The following is a 23,169-nucleotide window of genomic DNA, read 5'->3' as shown; positions in this document are numbered from 1 at the left end:
ACCAAATCCTGGCGGTGACGAATTATCGTCCACCACCTTTTAGTTCGGGCGCCATTTGTAGAGTTATTAATTTATTTTGAAGCAAGAGACGTGAAAAATGTGCAAAGCCCTCGCAGGGACTCGAACTTGGAGGACCTCTCGAATACACCCTGAGTGTGCTATTGTTAAACCACGAAGGTATGCAGGAAGAAGGGAGAAAATACCTTATTGTCGGATATGTGATACTTCAGTCTGTACGCGCGCATAACGGATTAAACTGATTACGCAAGTTTTAACCGCGCGCTCAACGATTTATGATGTAATCAGTGTTCTATTTTTAGTTTAGTTTATTTTTGAATGCCTTACGAAATGGATGTGTAGTTTTTGATCTCTTGTAATAACCATAACCTTTCTTTTATAACTTGTGTACAGATTAAAGTTTTAAAAAGCTGAATCTGTGCGTGTTTTTTGGATATACCTGAATGAAGAACCCGATGATTCAGGTAAGTGCTATTTTGCTTACCTACCGTTGGAATGCTTTACGCATTGATTAATATTGTCTATTGAATTGAAGCAATACTTATAACACATTTATGAAATTTAAAGCTGTATACATAATACGCTAGAAATAACGTCCGTCCAATTAATATCAAACTTTATATCATCCCATAAGCGAATAAAGAAGGAAACTAAATTTCAGTACTCTCTTCACACTTTCATTTTTTTAATTAGGACATTGTGCATGTTTACTAGAATGCTTATAATAAAAATATTAAAAGTATTATTCATGCCAATAAAAAACTTGGAATATTGATTGAAAATATTTGTCACTCAAGTGTGGGACATTACTTAAAATTCAGTCGTCTTTGAAAAAGATAAAATATGACACAATCGGTAGCTGTATTTCTTTTTATTTTTCTTTCTATAAAACAGAAAGAATTTTCCCTTGTTTGAGTTCCTCTGTAGTACATAAATTTTCATAAATATATTTTTAACACATATTTATATCTACAGATGCGTTTTAGAACAGAAATTGCTAAGACTTATTGCTGCAAGCCGCGCGTATGGGTAATAAAATGAAAACAGTGCATCAAGTGTTTTATTATTAGATAGATACTTAAGATTTTAGTAAGTTTTAACCTATATTGAAATAATATTCTAGCAATTTTTTATACCTTATGATACTGTTTTGAACAACTTATGTTAATACTCGTTTTACATTCTGCACCTTGAATTTCTGGAAATAAATTCTTAAAAATTATAAACTTATCGTAACTGTTTAGGAAAGGTTTCAAATATTAAACTAGAATCTGCGTCTGTGCCATTTAAATTGCTACATTTTTTAAGTTTTCCAAAATTTCAATTTTATTTTCAGAACGATTAAAATTATATTAAGTAAAAAGCGCACATTTTGTTTTAATTAAATGATGTAATTTATAACATTTCTGATTCAGTTATAACATTGTGTTGTATATTTTTGTTTTGTGTCCATTATTTGCACTATAAACATATTTTTTTGTCATGTATTGCCTAGTAGTTTGGAAATTAAAAATAGAATAGAAGGGAAAAAAAAAATCTCATAAATCTTACAAAAATCTGAAAGGTCAGAAGATACGGCTGATTGAAGTTTAGGTTTTAAAGTAAATGTTTGACATTCGATCTTTATAACAAAATGCTTGTGTTTTGTAGCCTATATGAAACTGTATTTTGCTTTTGCTTTCTTTAATTCGTTCCTCTTTCTTGTCTATGTTGAAAGAGAGCTAAATCAAATGCAGAAGGCAAAAGAAATAAACCTTGAAAGGAAAGCCAGGAACACTATAGGTCAGACTTTTTTTATTCTTTTTTATTCTGCCATTTCTTATGTACGAGTCTCTCATCGTTATCTAATTTAGAAACCTCCACCTTAGTGGACCTTCGGAAGATAAAAGTTTTATCACCGCAGAGGAGCTCCAGAAGGCGAAATTAACTTTCTCGCAAACACGAGATCGGATTATAAGAAAAACATGTCGTTGTTTCTAACCGATCAAGTGTGGGAAACTCAACATCCGTTAGAAGAAAGTAATGTTTAAGGTTTACTTGGATTCATTTCAATGCATTTTCTTTTCTTCCATTATGGAAAAATGACGATAGTAACAGGAAAACATTTCTAATACAATTTTCCGACAATATGAATTTTATGAGTTCTCTACCGATTGATTAAATAATAGAAAAAATTGAGAATTCAAAACCGTTTGACATGAATGTAAAATTTTGTAACAAGAAACGATCCAAAAACTTTAAGCATTTTAATAACAATATGTTCATATACATAAGAGGGATTCTTTCTTTAAACCTTTCAACATAAAGACTGAAGTATAAATTTAATAACTGTCTTAGGTTGCTTATTAGAACCTTAGTAAAATGTAAAAGAATGAAATTTTTAGAATAAGTTATAAGATATTTCTCCCGACTTCTTAGCATGCCTTTGTAGTGTGGTGGTCTGCACGCTAAGCGCGTATTTCAGAGGTCCGCGGTTCGATTCCCGGCGAAGACATGGATCATTTTTCAAGTCTCCTGCTTCCAAAAAAAATAAAACCCTAATATCTCTGCAAAGTATCAGTAGAAATAAATACATAATAACTTATGCAAATACGTAAAAGTAATAACACTTAACAAAAATATAATTTGTTTATCTAGATCAAATATCAAAATATTCGAATATGACGTAGAAATCTTTGGTATTGAAACACGTAATTAATTCCTTAAAATTCATTCTCGAGTTGAAGATTTATAGCGGTTTGATTTCTACAGCTTAATGTATTAAATTAGTCAAAATAAAAATGCTTTTAAATTGAAAATTTAAAGAAGACGACGAGGAAATAAAAAGTTAATAAATCTTATTTTTGGCCTTAATTAATTAATCTTTGTTAGTTGTTATTGATGTTTTTTCTCTTTTTGTTCCGAGATGATTTAAATTGTGTTCCTTAATTCAGCATTACCAAGACATAGTAACTTCCTGTGGTCGGCCATTCCCGTTAGGCACCTTTCAGTTCATAGTTTGACTTGAGTTGACGACTTGTTGACATGTGCTAACTTAATTTTGAAGGATATGAGTCCGAGAAGCCCCTATGCCCTCTCCTCCTACCAGCAACCTTTCAAGAAGTCTTCGGGCTTGATGTTATTTTAAGTGATCCACCATGCCTCAAAGACACTATGCATTTCCGCATTTGAATAAGCCATGTCTTCTCCGATTCGAACTCTAGTCCAAGGCTATGGCAGCCGGTTTCACTATCACCATGCCAGCAGAGTGGCAACATTATTTGTTAGTTTTTGAAATAATCTGTCAATTACTTTATAAAATTTGACTTGCTTTGGAAGTATAAACTAGATACAAACATCTGCATAAACTAAATTCAAATGCCAAAGATATGTAAAGCGAATTATCACTGTGTCTGGAATTAATTGCAAAGACTCGGAAATGTTTTTAAATAACGTTTCTATTTAAGCACAAACTTTTTCCTGCTAACTCAATCGATCAGTGCTTGTGAAGATGTAATTAAAAATAACAGTCAAATTCAAATTTAAACTTAACCTACCAGTCAAAGACTACATAATTAAATTTAAATCAAAGTTGGATCAAAACTCTAACCGGCAACAGTTAACTAATGTAAATGTCGTGGGCAGCAGATAACGCAAAGCCAAATAATAACAAACTTAACCGAAATGGCAGAACTAAAGTAACGTGGCCTCCACAGTCCAGAAATCTCAGTTTAAATACTCTCTAATGCATTTACATTTCTGGTAAAGAAACGGAAGGGAGAATTTACAGTAAAGGCTGAATTATAAATAACTGGTTAATGTAAAATAATAGTAACCTTATAGCTTTTTATGCTAAAATTACACATAAAATCTTTTCAGTTGGTGAACCGAATTTTTCTGATGTCTTTTATAATTAATCGTAATCCGTTCCTTTTAAAATGGCTTCAGAAATTTATTTTCTCTTCTTTTTTTGCACTGAGTGAGGAGTGAGGAGCTGATACTAAATGCACTTAGTTCTTAAGATGGGAAACCTGCAGAGAAGTCTTAGTTAGCAGTCAAACAGACTATAGCAGTGATGGCGAACCTATGGTACGCGTGCTACAGCCGACAAGCAGAGCCTCATCAGCCGGCAGGCGACTAAATTATTTTAATCAATAATCACAATAAAATGATATTATGCATCGAATCAAGAATACTTAACTCATGTATAAATTTATTCACCAGAAATCTAGTCTGCATTTAAGCTTTCAGATAATTATAGGTTGTGGCTTCTTCGTTGATCTGAGTAATATTTGTATAAACAAACCTTCTATTCCATATCACTGCCTCTAATTAATGTTTTTGCTCTCTGCCATTAACCGGTGTAACAAACTGATGGCTCCATTTTGAATCTGTGTATGTGCCCGCGCACGCATGTGTGCGTATGAGAGAAAGGTAACATAAGGATGACGTTAAGAATGGATACATCACGGTTGCTATGATTCTGTAAACTGAGGTTTTTTTCTGACTCAGAATGTTCCTGTTCCATAGAGGAAATAGGAAATAAAAGCCAAATTCGTTACTTATAAAAGCTCATCATCCAAAGCTTGAACGAGATTATCACAAATAGGAAATTTCTCCACGAATAATTTTCTCTATTTTTACTTCCTTGTACGAAATAAAAAGGAAGTATTGTAATCGCGAAAAGTTTCAGTCAGCATATTTCAACGAAAATATCCATTTTGACCGCTGTCGAATACAATTTAACGATGTTTTTGCGTGATATCTGTACGTAAGGACAGAATAAAAGACTCGTTTCCTCCAAAAAAATTATAAAGCTGCTTTAAAATAAATTCTGAAGAGAATTTTTCGTGGCGTATGTACGAACGTATGTACGTACGTGCGTATCTCGTATAACTCAAAAACGAGTAGCGTCAGAACGTTGAAATTTTGTATATACGACTGCTATAACATGCAGATGTGCACATCGTATTTTGGTTGCAATCGGCCGCACCAAACGTATATAAATATATTTATATATATATCTACTTTGTTATCCGGCTCAGTGATCTCAGTTTCTTTACTCTTATATGCTTGTAAATTGTACATTTTTTTGCTCTAAAAATGATTGAATTATGTTGTTTTTATCTTCCGGTTAAGGTTTTTATGCCTTTAGTAAATCTGTATGCAATATTTTTAGAATTATCAACAATTTTAAAGATGTTTAAGTGCCGCTAAGCCTTTTTTTATGGCGGCTATTGAATGTTTACATTTGAAACAGCAGACTAGTGGATTTGTTGCCAATCTAGAAAAACTTAGCTTCGCAACAACAAATATAACGCCTTGATTTATTATTGGCAATTAAATCATGCTTAATCCTTTCTGGAATTTTTTCGAGGAAATAAGCGTTTAAGATTTGCTTCGTAATTTTTAATATAGATATTTTGAGTTTTTATGTATTTTTGTCTTCTTGCGAAGTGAGAACTGAATGAGAAATACTCATTCGTCTGTGAAAAACTGTTCTTTTTTTGCTTTGTTTGCTGAATTTCTTTTATACATCATTCTAGCTTTATTATAGTATTTGAATAGAACATGTGGCAACGATCAGATAATTCTATTCTTTAAATGATATAAATTTTGTGCATTATGAGTTATAATATGAACGAAATGTAATACTGTTAAGTGAATCTAGCGCCAGAGTGTCGCTATGGTAAACAAATACTAGAGTGAATTTTAAAGAATGCATTTATTCTATTGTGGTTTATGTGCTATCGGCGAAGTAGATTTAATTCAATCCAATAAGCTTAAATGAAATGCAAGAAAAAATGCGTATAATTTAATATTCCGTACAAGGAAGTCATGTGGTGTACACATCAGATTTTTTTATATGAAATATCTGATGTAAACACTACATGACTTCTTTGTACGAGCTATTAAATTATATGCATTTTTTGCTTCAGTTTAGTTAAATTTATTTCCTCGAATTTCACTAGAGATATATTTATAATTCAATCAATTCAGTTCCCACTTTGTGGCAAGGCAAAAATACATAAAAACTCAAACTTCAGTAACAATTGTAAAATATAGAAAACCCTGTAACACCAAACACAGGCAAAAAAAAAAAAAAAGTTAATTTTTTTTTTTACAAATTAAAATTAAAGTTTCTACACCAAAACAAGCAATTCAACCAGCAGGCAGAAAGACAAAATGATCGGTGCGCGAAACTGAAAGTTAACTTTCATTTCCACTGGGTATCGAATGTAAACAAATGGTGGCCTCGTTAGTCTTAGCTCCACTTAAACATTCAAATTGTTGATAATTCTGCAATTATTGCCTGCAGATTAATTAAAGGCATAAAAACATCAACCCAAACATAAGAACAATATAATTCAATCATATTTAAAGCAAAAAATGCACAGTTTACTAACATATAAGAATAAAAAAAACTGAGCTAACCTTGACGTTTAACAAATATGTATACTTTTGTGCGGCCGATTGCAATGAAAAAAAAGGTACACAGCTACATATTATAACAGTTCCACATACAAAATTGCAACGTTCTACGGCTACTCTTTTTCGAGTTATGCTTGGTACATACATACAGACGTTATAAAAAATCTATTATGAATTCATTTTAAATCCATTTTACAATACGTTTTGAAAAAATGAGTTCTTTATTCTGCCCGTACGTACAAGTATCACGCAAAAACGTTATTCAAATAGATTCTAGAGCGCTCAAAACGTATATGTTCGTTGAAATGTGATATCCGAAGTTTTTCGCAATTACAATACTTCCTTTACCTCGCACAAGGAGGTAAAACGTAAGGCTAGTTCATATCTATTGTACCATCTCACTTATTTATTCTACAGACTTGCCTCTAACTTATACTCTTCCATTTTGGTTTTCCGAGTCTCTTTTCAGTATCTTATCCGCCTATATTGAGTATCTTATCCGCCTATACTGAGTTCATAGTCGAAAGTAATTTTCATTCTCGCCACAGTGTACCATACGGTTGTTTTCGCTTGTATATTACAGAATTTCATGACATATGTACCCATGATTTCATCAGTTATCGTGTTACATTTGAAACATACCTCTCGTGATGAATTATAAGATTTCTTTAAGGTAATAACTAGATAAGGTTTTACGCTGATAGGTTTATTATGTTATTAGGTTTTTATAGCAAACATATATTCTAGATATTTATTTCATCTAGCCACAAAATTAATTTTTTTCTCTTAAATCTAATATGAAAGAGCATACTGTGAAAGAGTATATAATTTTATCCTTCCACATAAATTATAACCATGAACATTGTTTCATGACAGACATGTTAGTGAATAGACAGTACATCCGATAATTTTCAGAAGAAAGAAAATATTCAAATCCTTCAGTCTTTAATAAAATGGCAAAGATTCGCTACAGTACGACCTTTACTATTCACCCCAATTCTTCTTTCTCTCGCTCTCTCTCTATATACATATTGTTACGAAATGTACAGGCGCAGTGAGACAGCTTCCCCGCAAAGCAGCTTTACGGTTGCCATAATATGGCAAGGGAAGGCAAGGTTGCCACATTTGGCGAGAAATCGGACATTTGGCGACAAATTTGGCGATATACCATGGACGGATGGAGAACCTTCTGGAACGAATTCTTACCGATTTAGCCCAGAATGTTCTCGAACACAAGCCGGAAGCTATATAAACTCTGCTGGTCCGTAGTCAGAGAGTAAGTGCCTCGTCGAGAGGGCGAGTGAGAGTGCCTCGTCGAGTGCGAGATAGTCAGTATCGAGTTTGTGTCTCGTCTAGCGAGTCAATCCCTGCGGAGTCGATCGAGTTGACAGCCGGGTAGCGAGTGCCGAGTGGGTCGTCGAGTTCACCGAAGGAGTCTCTTAGTGTATCGCGGTTAGTGCATCGTCGAGAGAAGGTGTTGAGCTCCGGAAACGACTGAATCGAAGAGTCGGGAGCCGTGCTCTGTGTGTCGTCAAATGCAAAGCGAGTTGTAGCGTGAAAAGTATCGAGAGTACGTGGAGTTCCGAGAACGACCGAGCAGAGCCGGGAGTTGTACTCTGGTGCTTTGCAGTGAAGCTGTCTCCACCGTGATAGCCAGATAACCGGAAGGCTGTGTCGCTGATCGTGTCAGCGTGTTTATATTAGTTCATCGAAGACTGTAAAACGTGTTTTGAAGCTCTCCTGACAATACTGGCAAATAAAGTGTGTTTCGATACTTCATCAAGTGTCGTCGTTATTCACTCCAAAACCCTATACGAACGTGAAGGAAGAAAATAAAGCAACTACTGGTGTCAGAAAAAGAAAACGTAACAATATATTGATTTCCTAAATTACTGTGAATAAAAAATTATTATACTACAAAAATGTATTTGAATTGTTTAAAGAACTACAAATGAAGAAAATATATAAAAAAGTTTCAAAATATCAAACCGTGATTAGAAAAATACGAATTTCTCTTTATTCAGACAACCGAGATAAATTCTGCTCTCAAACCAAAACGTCAAATATTTTGTCATACGTGTCATATTTTTTTGTCTTAAACATCTTTATATTCGTATTAAATTACATTTTTTCTGAAGGTAATATCTGAATTTCAATTCACGAAAACGATTCGTAATTGTAACGGTAATAATAAAACGGTAACGGTAATGTAATGCGATTTAAAATTTAATATTACTGGGCAATTTAATTAAACGTTTGAATTTTTCAAAATACGCAGTTATTTAATTATGAATAAGTTATAATTCTGCCGTAAATTAAGATGCTTATACTCCTTTATAATTTATAATTTCAAGAATATTTAAGTCAGCCTTCTGACTTATTGCAGTTGCTCAATAATAAAAGTGGAGCACTAAATTTAAAATTTAGAATTCTGTCTAGAGCATCTATTTATATGGAAATTTTGAGCCAGTAAATAGAATATGCATCATATCTAATGAATATAAATCCAAAACGTCTTTATTTAAATGCGTTCGCGAGGCAGAAAATCTTCAATTCTAAAAAATGCTCTTGTCCCATAACTCTCGAAAATGAAATATCAAAAAATCACTCACTTCGCAGTTTGCATCTCTGCAATCCTTCCATGCTTCAAAACTCGATTTTGAGAGATCGAGTTTTACAATTCTTTGCAATTTATCAGAAAGGCTTTCCTGAGATGAAAAAACACTTTATTTACTTGATTCAGTTCCGATTTCAAGGAAATGTCTTCGTATATACGTATTTTATTGAAACTGTATCATAAGCTAGCTCAAGATTTCTTTGTTGTATTTTATTTAGATGAAAAAAAAAATGTTTCTTTTTTTTTTTTTTTTTTTTTTGAATTTAAACTGATTTTTTAATGTATAGATATCCTTTTGTAGAATTAAATCTATAGATAAACATTTCTCTGGTAATAAAATGTAGTACATGGTTAGTTATTATTAACGTTAATAAAAGTTTAGGATTCTTCAATAAAAATAAGCAAAGTACTTCACAATTTCACTAACAAGTCAGCCTACATAATTTAATTGCCTATCTTCTACTTCCCAGTTTAGCACTACATGCTCCGAAAGTGCAAAATAAAAGAAATCAAAACGTTGTGAATATGACTGGTGTAGACTGAACTGTCCATGCTTTCCTTGATTTGTCTTCTTGAAGTCGTCTCCTTGATTCGTCTTCTTGAAGTCGTCTCCTTGATTTGCCGACTGATACCTGCTTTGATTTCAAGTGAACTGTTAAGTTTAGATATGTAGCTGCTAACGAATTCTATTATAAATGTCACAAGCAAATAAATTAATCTAGAGAATCTGATACCAAGCACTGAGTCTACATTTGAATCACAAATCAAAATAATGTTCCTTTTCTACAGCACCCGTTTATCAGCTTTAAAAAAAGACGATTTAAGACTATAATAATATATTGTTATGCTGTTGCTGTATATTGCTATTGTTTTGAATAATTGTGTGTAATAAATTAAAGCTGCAGTTCTGTAAGCTAACGCTCTGTTAAGTATGTGGAATATCCCAAACTTGATTAGCAGAGTGCGAAATCATTTTCAAGAGACTGATATAGTACGAAGAAGACGACTGCAAGGTCCCTTATTTGCCACTGTTGCAAAAAATGACCACTACTTGAGCTTATTGGAAAGACGAAACAGGTGCAAGAATGCAATAGAGCTGTATAGGTAGTTTCCTGCTGCCACTAGCCGAATGCTCAGTGACCAAAGACATGCATTGCGTTATTTGCTGAACACCGTAGAACCTGTAGAAGGTGGGCTGATGATCATTGTCTCTGGACCCGTGATGAGTGATCAGCTGCCATCTTCTCTGATCAGTCACGGTTCGGTCTTCAGTCTGTCCTCCAACGTGTACTGATTTGGTGCAAATTAGGAACAAAAGAGAATTCACGTTTCATGCGGTGGTGTCGTGATCTGGACTGGCGTGAGCAATGATGTCGTGTAGACGTCTACGTTACCAGGTTAAGGAATTAACTGCTCCCGGATACTGAGATGAAATACTGAGCCCTATAGATGTATCCTATATTAGAATAGTTAGAAATAAGCTTCCTTTCATGGATAATAAGTCCAGCAGTGTACATATCTTCAACAATATGTGTACGGAGGCAGGAATAGAACGCATGGACTGGCCTTCACGTTCTCTAAACATGACTCCCATTGGAAGTTCTTGAAATATACTGGAAAGACAGTTATCAAACTGTCTAATGCCTACCACAACACTTCTTGAGCTGGAAGTTGCCCTAGAGTAAGAATGTCAAAGGATTCCATACGAAATGTTGGTAAATCTGATCTTGGACATGCCCCATCACTGTCAGTATGTTTTAGAAGTCTTTGGTAGCCAACCTACTTAATAATCAATGTATTGCATTTTCGTCCAATTTGCGGTGCTTCTGTTCCCGACTCCCCCACTAATATGCCACTTGTTACTCAATGTAATCAAAATAATTTTGTATGCAGCTTGTTTAATTAACCCTCTGTTGAATACAAATAATCTAGAGAAGTTAAACGAAAATGTATGTATTTTTTCTACTTAAAATAACCTTAGTAATAATAAAAAAAATTAATTTTATTCAAATTTCGTTTTAAATAATTGCTACAGTTTGTTCACTATAATCATTTCTTGCCTTGTTTACAGTGATCATTACCATCTTCTAAATGGTAAATCTACACCTGGCATGTACATACAGATCTCCCAAAATACTTTCATTTCGTCGATTGTGACTGAATTCATTTTGCTACGATTTTGTAACCTGTACCTATTGTATTCAAATGTCAAATGTTCTAGAAATTCCTTGCCAAACATAAAGATTTCCAGTGGTGTTTTGGCTTGATAAGCTGTACATTTGGGTTTCAATTCACTCTTTTCGGTAGATCTTTATCTACCCACTCCACAATTTTCTCAAACTGACATATAAAATAAAATGTCTAAAATTACTAATTATGAATAAAAAATGGCAGTATAAGAAAATGTAAGCAATATTATATAATGTTTAATTTGAGAAATTGTTCTAACTTGGAAAGAGAAGTAGCAGCCATTTCCCAACTAGCAATGCTTTACTTAGTGATGCTATACAGCCATCTATGATCGACAGTTGAAAGTTCTAATCATATAGAATAAATAAACACAGGAATGGAATCTGTTAAGGCATTTAGAGAAGAATGAACAAATTTAAACTTTTGTCTGCTAGAGAAGACACGATGCAACAAAGCGTTAATCAAAAACCTTGCTTTAACTTTTCGTTTGCCTTTTTGATGTTCTTGTTTAGTAAAAAAAAAAAAAAATAAATGCTTCGTTTGAATATCGCTTCATATTCATTTTGAAACGTGACTTAAATTATGTGAACAGTGTAGTGTTAAACTATTTGATGATACTAGGGTAATAAATAATTAGTACTTTCTGAGAACAGAAGATAATAAAACGTCTTTAATCAAAATACTTAGTAATCGAATAAATCTGTTAGAAAAACTGCATCCTTGCTCAAGAAAGAAAATCTACTGTTTTCAAGGATAATAAATGGATTTTTCACATTTCTAGTCTGTTTACAGCTTTAAAGAAATTTTTTGTTGAATAACTGAGTATGTTGCCTGATACTGGAAAGCATTTGTTTAATTCAGCGGCAGAAAAAATGTGTAGTTAAATTTTGACAAAGACGAACTTCATTCTTTTGGATGCTCTTAAATAAAACTGGTTTGAACTTGAACAAAAGTCTTACTGTCATAGCTAGTGGAGAAAATTTATGACGCAACTAATATACTCCCTTCTCTATCTGTGATAGGTCATTGGTTTGCGCTCTGGAATACTATAGCTAACCAACGGCCCAAGAATAACTGTTATTTATAATACAGTATTATTATACAGATGATGGATGTTAAAACAAATTTTCACATCTTGAAGAAAGAGAGCATATTAACGAATGATCTCTTAACTAGGAGTTATTTTGTAGCAGTAGTTTCAATGAATTGGTCGCTATAATTAGTGGCTTTACGAAAATAAGTTGTATTTAAGTTTAAAATAGCAGTTGTTTTATTTTAAATACATTATTTTTTGGCTGGAATTTAAGAAATATAAATAATATTTATGGTAAAAGAGAAAGTCACACAAAGTGGCTGTCACAAATTTACTCTACTAAAAATTTAACGCAGCCATTTGCAAAATTTGATAAAATGTGGATCTTCGTATAATACGATTAGCTTGAAAAAGAAGTCTCTTTAAAAAGTACTAATATTTTATCAATAAAACTGAAAGCAGAAATTAAACTTTTATTCATGCATTTCGTTTCCGAGAAATTGCTTAAATTCACTCATTGAAAGTTTCCTAGAGGAAGAAAAAAATTACATAGATCGTAAAAAATTATTGCTTCGACTTCCAAAACCATTACACAACTGGGCAGATAAAAAAAAGTTAATATCTGGCAAAAGAAAAAAATAGGCAAGATCATAAAGACCTCATCGACAAACTATTTCTTCCTCTCTAAACAGCATATAAATTGCCAATAAGCTTCGTTTTGGTAAAATAAAAAAGCTAGTTTAAACGATGACGACTGTAATAAAAAAGAAGCGGGATGAAGAAAGATGAGGTTTTCCGGGGTTTAAACGACTTGATGGCTGCTGTCTATCATCGTTTAAAATTTTCCTGAAAAACGGTGCAAGTCTGTTTTCAATTTGCCAGTAGAGACACGGTTTTACTAGAGTTATTGAAAACACGCATACCCAGGCATCTTGGATAAAGTTTTTTTTTTTAGTTCCTACAAGTTAAAAAATGTATTTTTTAATTTTTAGTTCATTCGGAAGATTTAAAATGCAGTCTTTAAAATTTCCAAACTGTAATAAAAAAGACTGTGCTTTGAGAAATATGACATTGATCAAAAGAGAAGTAATCTGGATTGTAGTTCTTATGAACTCGCTATGTAGATTTTCGAAACATATTCACTAGACTGAAGATTTTAGTTGATAAGCACGAAAAATTAGAATTACGGTTCTAAATGGAATGAGTTATTTCGCGGGTTTTTATTAAATTACAATTATAAAAATAAGTAAAAAGGAATATTGCTATCTAGCTTAATTATTTTTTGTTTCAGAACCAATTCTATCGTATAGTTTTATTTCCTAACCCGTTAAGTACTTTTCCTTTCAATTCTCATTTCATTTCCCTGCCAGAATGAAAGTTCCCAGCACGCGCGATATTCAAATGAGGTAGAAAGAAGTTAGTAATTAAAAGAAGGTTTAGGAAGGTGAAATCAGAGCGTGTTCTGACTACTTGAAAGCCACGTTGCTACTGGCCACGTTAGGCTTGTTAACGCTGACTTTCGAGTCAGAGCTATCTTGCGCGATAGCTAGCCTGTGAAATCGTTAGTCTATACCTAACTTCATTAATTTTTTAGTTCTTCATTATCTTTTGATTTAAGCTAGAAATGTTGGCTTTTTGTAAGCACAAGTTCGTGCCATCTGTTAAATCTGATTTGAGTTAATAAAGGGTTCTTTACACACTTCTCCTGACTTTATAACACTTTAAAGGACTTGGTGATAACTCCCCAAACAGTCTTCAACGTCGAGTACTTTTATGATAGAAAAGAGAGCACATTACACAGTGTTAGAAATGATTTCGTCTTTTTCAAGCATGGTTAATATTAACAGAATATTTTTTATATACTTCAATACTGAGCGCAATTGTTCGGTACGGAGATGTGTATATACACGGAGATATGACGATAAAAATGTGTTTCAAGAAAATATTATGCGCTACGCAAATTAGAAATAGTATTATTTGAAAGCCCAAATGAATCTTTCGTGTACAGAATGTACGGTGATAATAATCTCTTTTATAAACAATAAATTAAATTATAACAATATTATTATCAAGATGCACGAATTAACTTAAACATTTTGAAAAAAAAATAATTCTTATAACAATCAATAATATATACGTAAGGCTCAAATCATCATATGGTAGACGTTGTTTAAAAAAAGGGAATTATTTTTAAAAGCAAATGTTATGATTTTTAATACAGAATAGCAAAGATTTTTTATCATGTTTTTAATTTTTTGACCGAAACTGATCTGAGATGTTCAAGAGGTCCATTCCATCAAAGTGATTCTTTTAGTCGATTTAAGGCTAAAACTAACCCTGCAGCTCTTACATAAGCAATTAAGTTTAGCTTTAATATATGATATTATTAAATTTGAGTCTATTGGTTCTAGGTTAGTTTGGTTGATATGCCGATGATATGAAACTATATAAACACTTAATATCCGCAATTCAATTGCTTTCATTTAAAGAGAAGCATTTCATTATTTTTGTGTCAATAATGTAGACTGCTTAAAAGAAAAAAGAACAAAAAAAAAAAAAAAAAAAAAGTTCTATATCTTTGGTTCTATTAAGGCGATTGATGAAATTCAACTTGCTTTTTTTCATGTCTCGAAAGAGCGAATTAAGTTTAGCTTTGATATAATAGCTTTAATATGTATTAGATTTATATACAGCATTGTTCTAATATTGGTATTTTGACACAAAATCGGACTTTTTCTAAAATAACATACCAAGTTTTTTCCATATTTTAATTCCACTATTCAAATTACGCTCAACTAGCAAGTTTTGTAAAAATCTCACGAGTCGTTTTTAAGAAATTAGCTCTCAAAATTTTAGCTCCTCAGTGTTAATTTTGGTATGCATAGACTAATCTCTCTTTTTTTATTAAGCTTATTTGATTCTTCCTTTCACATTTCGAAATTCAGGTTCATTCCAAATAAAATTCCCCCATTTTTTAAGATTTATTTTTAGAATTTGTATTTTTAAATACTTTTTTTCAAAAACATTATAAAAATTTTACCATCATCTTAAATTAGACGTATTTCTAAGCATACCTGCAAAAAATTTACAATTTTTTATTCAAAATTTCCAAAGATATACGTGAATATTTATAATTTATACATTGGCGCGTTTTGAAATTTGGCATACTTGTTGAAAGCGATAAAACATCAGATGTGGTTTAGACACTTTGCTAAAATTATTTGGAAGTAGAAACGATGTGACTTTTTTTCCGGTCATCGCACAATGTAGAAAGGTAGGAACGAGGTGTCTTTTTCTCCGCTCCGGCATAACGGAAGGGAAAGGAAAATTGGTTGCCATATATTAAGAAGTTCGCCAAGAACAATTATTTCAAAATCAATCAACTTGTTCTTCTTTTCTTGAAGGAAAATAACTTGTTTAGAAGGCTCATATAATAATTAAAATTTCATACAATAGATATATTTTCAAAATCTTATTCGTATCAAAAAGAAATCAGATGTGATCTCTCCGTCATTAGAACCACGATTCGTCATCAATTTGCTAGCCATTCGCATCCGAAAATACGTATGCGACAATGCGATCATTCCTTACATTTTCGACACCGAGAAGGCGAAAAGGAAGAGGTAAGACACCCAATCGATTAACTCTAAGAGGCGGAAAATTATTATAAGCTACATTTTAATACCATTGGAAGACGTTTTTGAGTTTTTCGGTGCAAGAAACATGAAAATAGGATCTAAACGGTTGCCGGAATTCTACTCACGTATGTTCTAATTGTTAATTGGATGTGTTAACTGTACGTGCTTTTGTGTTACGAAAATTCCTCTTATCAAATTTCTGTTTTATATGATGCATTACTTTTTCATTAAGAAGGGCCTTGCAGTTATTCCTCCTCTCGTGACTGCTCTCATTTGTGACATACGTCTTTTTCATTCATACGACATTTTCTTTCATATATATACATACATCTCGATAAATAAGACATAATGCCTTGGCGTAAGACCAGACATTAATAGCTGTATAGAATCATCAGCTCATCAGCTATGTATTATCGTTCTGTGTACATGTGACACTTAATTAAGAGATAATTATGTAAATTTATCGCTAAATTAGATGTTCTGGATATGACACTCTTATCCAGTGCTCAGTTATTCATATGTGCCAGCCTACCTTCTAGAACATTCCTCGGTTTTGATGGATGAACGTTATCTAGGCTCATTCTCATTATTTTCTGGATTCTAAGTCGGCATAATACTCTTCTGACACCAAGCTAGTGTTCTCTTGAAATCAAATTGCTGCTCGATTGAGCCATACTTCTTAAGCATTTTATGCAATGTGTTGTAACAGAATTTTGCTCTCAGCAGAAATCCTTAGTTTGAATTATCAAGATATTAATTCTGAACTTAAATGAAAATGTATCTATTATTTTGCTCCAAAGATTTCCAAATAATTCTTCAAAAGCAATTCTATTTGGAATGAAGAAAATAAACTCACCTTCGAAATAGTATCCATCGAAGCATATGTCCCTTATTTGTGCCAGCACTACTGAACATTTCTGAGAGTAGCGATGCTTTGAATTATTTGAAAACTTTGACTCCATAGAACTGTATTACCAAGAGAGAACATTGGTGCCAGAAAAGAGAAATCTGGCAAGTTATGTTGTTGTATGACAAAAATCTGTTTCTGGTATTAAAACAAATATCTGACGTGGACACCTCATGACTTGCTTGTTAAATTCTATGCATCGTTTGCTGCACTTTTAACGTTTAAACGTATTTCATCGAATTTCATTATAGATAGATTTCTCATTCAATCAGCCATTCAGTACCTTATTTCATGGCAAGGCAAAATACGTGAAATCTCAGACATCATCATTAAAAATAGTAATATGTAGAAAAACCTAAAACACCAAATACAGTTTAAAACAGTTAATGAAACAAAAATATTTGCAATTAAAATTAGGGTTTCTGCAAAAATAACAAGCGATTCGGCCAACGTAGAGAAACAACATTTTCGGAGCACATACGTTTAAATTAAATTCTGGTCCCACTGCTCAAAAAGGTTGGTTGGTGCACTAACTGATTTAATTCACTATACTACTAAGAGCTTCAAATGTAAAGAAATAGCTGCCCCATTAGGCCTATTGATACTTAAACTTTTCAATTGCTGATAATTTTAAAACTGTTGCATGCAGATTAACTAAAGGAATAAAACCTTAACTGGGACGTAAGAACAACATAATTCAATCACTTTTGAAGCGAAAAAGGAAAAATTTACCAACATATAAGAATAAACAAACTTAGATCACCGAGCCGGGTAACAGGGTGGGAATATATATATACATATACATACATATGTGCTTGGTGCTGTCGATTTCAATTAAAGAAGAAGATGCACGACTATTTCATAGCAGTTCCGTATGCAAAATTTCAGCATTCTATGGCTACTCGTTTTTGAGTTATGTGAGACACACAACGTACAGATATTAGGAAAAATATCTCTTCTGCCTCCACTCCGTTTTGAAAGGAGGAGTCTTTTATTCTGTCCGAACGTACAAAGTAGATATTTTCGTTGAATATGAAGACCACAGTTTTTCGCGAATTCAATTTTGCTTTCTTTATTTCATATTTGGAAGTTAAAAAAACCACCCTCTGCGTTTTGCCTAAAATGTTATTCTGAACTGAGTGGTGAAAAAATAGCTTCATTTGCAACATTTGGTAAATTTAAACTATTCAAATACTTCATGTTTTAAACACCTGATACACACTCACGCAGCATTTTTGCGAGCTTCTTCAACAGAGAGTATTTTATTACCTGTACTTGTAGCTGTTAAAATGCTACAAGGACAGATAAGTTTCTGATATTGCTGTTAGAAAAGGAGAAAAAAGCTGACGCATACGCATCTTTGTTGCCACGTAACCATTAAATATTCATACTGGACTGAAAATAAAACGGAGTCATATGAAAGAATGACATACATCTGAAGGTACGTAACCTCTCTCTCTCAAAGCAAAAAGTCTGAAAGCTTTCAGATTTTATATTACGCCCTAAGGGGTGTTATTTTTTAAGTTTCGTGTGTTACCTTTATTTATTAAATATCATGTTCTTCGTATTTAAACTATAAAATTAAGTTCAACAGCAATATCAGAAAATATTTAAAAGCATTTAGAATCTTTAGAATTTCCAAAAAATCTGGAGATAATATTTTTCCCTGTACAGTGTTGCCATTGCTCTCTTTGAAATCGTTGAGTTTCTTAGTCAAAAACTGATAAATCTTTACAAAATATGAAATAGATAATAAAACAAAACCGTTGTTTTATCACAGTTATTTTATTCCAAATTTGGGCTTCCAGATGCCTCTATTCGGGTGGAGACATACGTCATTCAAAATTTGTTGGCTTTAGGTACCTATGTTTTATTACAATGCGAGGAAAAAAAAACATAGATTTATGCAAATTCTTCATTGTTGAATTTCTTTAAATATAATACAGGGCGATATTATTTGGTGCCAACAATTTAAAAAATAATTCGCCGTTTACAGTGAATCAACGCAAAATGCAAAAATGAAATTAATAGCCCTTCTTAACAAACGTATTTTCGGCTAAAAAAGATTTGCACAAAAGAAGATACCATTTACAAGAACATGACATTCTAAAAATCTTTGACAGGTAAGGTATTATACCTTTACGCAAACCAAAATATGCATATTTTCTTTTATTATAAAGATCAAGAGATAAACGATAAATTACCTCTATATAACTTTATACTTTAATATGTCTTTATAAGAATCATCAGGTTTTCAAAAAGTCATTTTAAGGGAAAAACCAACGTATGTATAGGATGAAAAAAAAAAAAAAAACACAGATATTTACCATATTACTCGACTTCTAAACACCGGGCACATCTAAGGTAAGTATCAATAGGCCTATAAAATAAACATTTCAATCAAAAGTAGAATATCCGGAAATATTTAGTGTCCATAATTTCAAGAATGTTTAATAACTGTTATATCTAAAATATTTTGCAACTTAATTTTAGTTTAACCACTCTCATAAAGCTAAAATATTATAATTGTGCCAGCTTTTAATTTTATAAAGTGTTAATAAATATATTAAATTTGATATCCTGAGGTCTATAACAGCAGAAATTTTATAAAATGCAAAGAAGCATCACCCATGTAGAAAAGTTTAAAAAAATACAATCTCGAAAATAAAATGTGCTCCCAGCCGGCATTTTGAGATATTAAACGTGAACACAGCTTAGAAAATTACCAGCACTATTATAAGCAATAAAACAATGGTTTTTAAAAAACTATCGTCAACTTAAAATTATTATTCATGAGAGCAGCGATTTCTTCGCAGCCTGAGTTATTGTTATCCAGGAAAAAATTGCTATGGCACGAATGTGGTATTCTTTGAAACTAGTTTGCAGTCTTTCTTTAGCTGACATAAAACTACATATTTTTAATGATACGTTGGGTCTTGCCGAAAGGGATTTAAGCTTTCTTTTTATAAGTACTGGGAGTCATGATTTCAACCTTTGTATGTTAGGGTACCTGGCAAATACGTTTTATGCACACAAGAAGTCTTTGATGCCCACAAAGTTCATTTCAAATTAACATGTAACTTTCTTCCTGTTGTGCAATAAGATACATGAGACTAGTGCAAACTCGTGTTTTACTAATTACATATTCAAGATTTTTTTAAATTAGTAAAAAATTCCAAAATATTATATTCCATTCTTCATTTTGAGTTAATATCGCAAAATTTATATTTGCGTTAGATTTTTTAAATCAAATTTAATTCTTCTGATGACACTTCTTAAAGAACAGTGTACTTTATATTTGTGTTTCATTTTAATTTACATATGGAACATGAAGGATTAATACAGTGCACAGTTTACAATTTACCGCTAACACTGTAGATTGTTAGCGGTAAACTGTGCATTAAAGATTTAAAATAAAAGGGTATCGTTATTTGAATCCTCCTCATTTCGAAAATTTAAATGTAAAGAAAATATGCTACGTAAATACTGACTCATTTCATTATTCAGCGAAAAGGTTTGTGTACTTTGTCTAGCATTATAAACAATGAAGAGAGTGGGCGCCATCGTCAAATGAGAATTTAAGTTGATTTGGCGTTCTGCTCCGTTTCCCTTATATCGAAAACATTCCTCTTCGGCTTCTCCCCCCTTCTGACTTCTCAAGACACTCCTTTACGCCGATGGCGTCGAAGAGGTTTTAAACTGTGTACTGATTCTGTCGTTTGGATCGTTCAATACTGTCATTGCCGACAGCGCAGTTACAGATTGTGATACATTAACAACAAAGTAAGCGTTATCGCCTTGTACACGTATGTAACCCATTTTGCCTAAAGGTAGGTATGAATACGAATAGGGAATGTACATGCTTTACGCGTTTTATACACTCAAAAAATGTGAATAACAATATCTTGAAGTGACATAATATAGCATAGAAATCAATAAATGTGGAATTTGAAAGTTTACGAATTAAAGTGCTGCAAATCAAGTTGAATTATTAATGATAAAACACAGTAAACACAGAAAGTATGAAATTTTAATTTAGAAACCTCTCTAGTATATTGGGTTGACAACTAAGGGATTACGGATTTTGTTGATTGATGTGTGTGTCATTCTTTTGTTTTGTAGGCGTATTCAAAGCACTTAACCTGTACTGTTTCCTAGTTGTTTGCATTTTTACTTTTAATTAGTAAGGAATTTGTATTGATCAGTTGTTTAGTTTTGTTTTTATCCCAGTTAAAAAATGGAAGACCAAAACTTGCATTTCAGACATATTTTATTGTGTTATTTCTGAAATGGCAGGACTACATTGCAAGCATACAAGAAGTTATGTGCCATGTGTTACTTTGACTGCCGCGTCATCCGTATTCGGATGACAGTTCTGTGAGTACTTACTAAGTAAAGTAGGTATTTGAAAAAATGATAGTTGATTGCTGAAAGAAAGACACGAAAATATTGCTTCCTACAGCTAAATTCATGTCGTTCATTAAAATGAATTGTGCTTCCTTCGGTATCAACATTTCTTCCTTCCTAAACAACCAATTTTGTAAAATATGATAAATAGTATGTACACCACATTTATTATCACTGCATTTATCAATATTCGAATCAGAATCTGAAGATGTAATTTTGTTTATAATTATCTTCCTGAAAATTCTGGATTGTTCCTCATCGCTACTGTTCGAAATTTGTTAAGTCTCTCAACAAGTTTCTTCTTTACTGCTTTATAATTCATTTAAAAATTACTCTTTCATTTTCCTTTTAAACATTGCAAAAAGTTCGGGCATTAATTTTAACACAAAAAATTTCGATCATTTGTCACTACAGAAAACATATTTGCAAAAGAAGAAATAATTTTTGAATCTCACACTCTTTCTTAATCCTTCGTTCTTGAAGAAAGATTTTAAGCTGAATGTATGTCCCAAAATGTTTCGTTCCAGACGTTCTAAACTTCTACGATCGGAAGCAACTGACGCACAAAGTATAGCAGCGCTCGTAGCCTAAAGGGGATTTTCTTACAAATTCGCGTGGCAATCAGCGCGATATGGAAATAAAACCTTGAAAGAAAGATAGTGTCAAAACTAGTTTGCCAAATTTCTTTCTAGTTGTTTTTCACTCAAAAATGCACAATGATCTGGTCATCCAAGTTAAAGTTGAGGAGAGCAACATCAAGGCATTTGACGCTCGACGCCATCTTTGGTTTTAGGTGTTCCGATATAGTTGCAATCAATTCATTTAAATTCTTATGTGACATAAGAATGCTAACTCATCATCAATTGAAACAGTTTGTACTTAACTTACATCATTAATTATATATCAGTAATAGTTTTTATCGTACATTAGCAAAGTCAATTCCTAAGCGAAATCTTCGTGGGTAATTATTTTCCTTTTAATACCAATAAAAATCATTAATGTTTAGCGTTCTTGTAAAAATAAAAAACAATTCAAGATTTAGAAATATCTAAAAGATGCAATTACTTAAAAAGTTTTAATTAGCCAGCAAGTGCGTTTACGAATGATCGATTATCTGCTTCAAAGATGCCGGCCGCCGTTTCGCTGTCTACTTTGATAGAAATAATTTTATTTTATTTCTTAGATTTTCCGAGAATTATGCTTTAACAAGAGTTTAAATCTCAAAGAATCGCAAACGAATCCCTATGTTGTTGCCAAATATTTAAAGCTTTATAAATCTGAATTCTGAACAGCGATCGGTAGAATTTGAAAAGTTAATACTCTTAAATTATTCTCGTTAATCATCTTTAGCAATGTCATTATTGCACTGCTTAGAGTCTGACTATGGTCTTTAAAGGCAAATTTCCCAAGAGGCTTATGATGGAAATTACAAAACGGGAAAATGCTTCTGTAATGACAGTAATCTTCTTTAAGGATTTGCATATGGAAACTTACTATTCGATTCCAATTCTAGGAAAAGATTTCGCAATTCAGCAGGCATTCCTTTCGGCTTCAGCGAACTTATAATTTCAGAAGCTAAAGGATCTAGTACTCTTTTGTTGAAAATCTCAATCCCATAACATATACAGAAGGTGGCCTGAATCAAAACTAATGAATAATGCATTTGTTTCTCCATTCTTTAACGCGGTCTTTATTTCTTAATTTGCACACATAAATATAATCACACATTAATTTGCTTTTAATTTCTAACAGTAGAATGTATATAATGTTTGTCATATCAATAATATTACTCTTGCTCTAATGCAAATTTTAAGACACAAAAGGAAAAAATTACAAATCGTGTCATAGTTTACACTTTCCATTCTAACTTTTCGTTTCCTAAACGTTATTTATACTTTCTATATAAAGTTTTCCTAAACACTAAAGTAGCGCATAAATTAATTTCTTA

Source organism: Stegodyphus dumicola, chromosome 6 (assembly GCF_044657685.1).
Source record: "Stegodyphus dumicola isolate Sdum_Otavi_A_Nest chromosome 6, ASM4465768v1".
NCBI classification, from domain to species: domain Eukaryota; kingdom Metazoa; phylum Arthropoda; class Arachnida; order Araneae; family Eresidae; genus Stegodyphus; species Stegodyphus dumicola.
Note: the sequence above shows the minus strand (reverse complement) of the source record.